Consider the following 2032-nt stretch of genomic DNA (forward strand, 5'->3'; position numbering starts at 1 on the left):
GAAAAAATCTTATCAGTAAAAAAACACCTGGATGACTAAACATCCAGGTTAAAGAAAACACAAATGCAAAATAAACAAATAACTGAAAATAAAAAGTAAGCAATAAAAAGAAGAGTAAAAATAAATGAGATGTTTTTGGTGGTAAATCAGTAAAACGTGCAGAGAAGGGCGCCCTCTGCTGGTCCCTCTGAGCTGGAGCGCATCAAAAACGGAAAAATAAATAAATAAATAAACATTTAAATAAATAAACAAACATAAAGTCGTCATTAATAAACCACTGGCATCAAACCAGAGGCTTAAACCCTCAGCAGCTTAAAAGGGGTCCAACAGAACCCGGAAATAGGAAAGGGGAGGGGGGGAGTCCTGAATGCGTCACCTGTACGTGTAATGAAACACCTGTGACCGGTGGGCTTTTAAAAAACCACAGAAGAAGAAGAAGCAGCAGCTCGTGTTTCAGCTGGACGACTCTTAAAGGAACAAAAAACTAAACGGACGCTGGAAGTTGGACTAAAAGATGAAAACAGGACGTGTTTGAGGAGAAACCGAGCCGGAACCGAACCACAGGTGAGTTTAAAAACACCCAGGTGTTCCTGGAAGCGTTTCTGACCTGCTGCAGCTCAGGAAGCAAAGATTCAAAATGATTAAATAAATAAACTTATTTATTAAAACCGAGCAGGGAAACCTCAGTCTGAAGGGATTTAAATCCGTTTCTGTTCGATTAAATTAAACTAAAATATATATATTTTTGTTTTTCCGGTGTTTTAATGAAATAACGTACCTCATCATGGTTGATCCAAATGACGGTCCGTGGTCCAGATCCGGACTCAAATGCTTTCTTATGGGTCGTTTTATTTTAGTAGAATTTAAAGGGAAATAAATAAAATGCTTAAAGTATTTGCACTTTTCCCTCACATTTGCATTGATTTATATAATGAGACAAAAAAAGTCCATGAGTTTTTCTTTTTACAAGTGTCATGAATTAAAATAGCAGAAAGATGGACACCAAAGATTATCTTGATTAGTGATGAACAAAAGGAAGTTTTTATCCATCGAGACATTTTAACAACACTTTCTTCTGGTTTAATGTTAAAAACCCAGAAAACTTGTGATTCTTCATYACAAAACAAATAAACATAACTTTATTTCTTCAGATAATTGGATGAAATTTTCAGGAGGAGTAGGAAATGATGTGCTACCTAAAGTTATTATTAATCTATTATTTAAACGATAACTTGTTTAAATAAAACTGTATGATCTATGATAATTTGTTTGGCTTTATCTTGTAATATAAAGTGAATGAACATTTTATTCAGTTAGAGCAACTAAAATTATTACACACTTTTAGATGGAAGTTACTATTTAAAAACATTTTTTTACCCAAATGGTTCAAAGAAAATCTGATAAGTGCTTCGATTCTTATCTCATTCAGAGCAAGAAGATAGATTTTTTTTGTTTCTGTGATGTTTCCTCAAAACCAGAGTCTGTCTTCATTTAAGCAATTATAGAAGAAATTGTCCTGATGGACTTATGACCCGGACCACTGCAGACAGGCACCAGCCTCCCCCTAAACCCGGAAATAAAAAATAAATAAATAAATAATAATAAAGATGAATGGAAGAAATGAGCTCATAAATGTCCCAGATGAGTTCCATTTATTTAATGATTTTAAACTCTTGTTGTTATGGAATCTAGAGGCACCAGCTGGGCTCTTGGTTTCCTGAAATCTTTTTTTCCATCAGAGGGAGCGCAGCAGCAATTAATTAACTCATGAAGGAGAGAACGTTGCATGGTGCCACTTGACTTGGACCAGGACCGTAAACACTTGAAGCTGCAGTGGATTAAAACTATCCTGAGGTTTTTACATTTATTCCTCTGACTTTAGTAAAAAAAAAAAAACAACTTCTTTTGTTTATTAGCTGCACAAAGAAAATCTAAACTGGTGAAATAAAAGCTAACTTTAGTCGACGTGTAAGGGTGTATTCACACCTGACTCATTCGGTCCACTTTAAATGGACCAGCGTTTGTTTCGGTC

General features: G+C 35.0%; 1 protein-coding gene across 3 annotated transcripts in view; it reads left to right on the forward strand.

Annotated features, from left to right (window-relative positions):
• Positions 1 to 360: 360 nt before the first annotated feature.
• The window catches only part of igsf9a (immunoglobulin superfamily, member 9a), a 76840-nt gene continuing 75168 nt past the window's right edge, over positions 361 to 2032 (forward strand). For all 3 annotated transcript variants that reach the window (XM_014002452.1, XM_014002451.1, XM_014002450.1), the window contains exon 1: positions 361 to 564. The gene's annotated coding sequence lies outside the window, so the exon portion shown is untranslated. The remainder of the gene's footprint in view (positions 565 to 2032) is intronic.

Source organism: Austrofundulus limnaeus, unplaced genomic scaffold (genome assembly GCF_001266775.1).
Source record: "Austrofundulus limnaeus strain Quisiro unplaced genomic scaffold, Austrofundulus_limnaeus-1.0 Scaffold13, whole genome shotgun sequence".
Taxonomy (NCBI): Eukaryota; Metazoa; Chordata; class Actinopteri; order Cyprinodontiformes; family Rivulidae; genus Austrofundulus; species Austrofundulus limnaeus.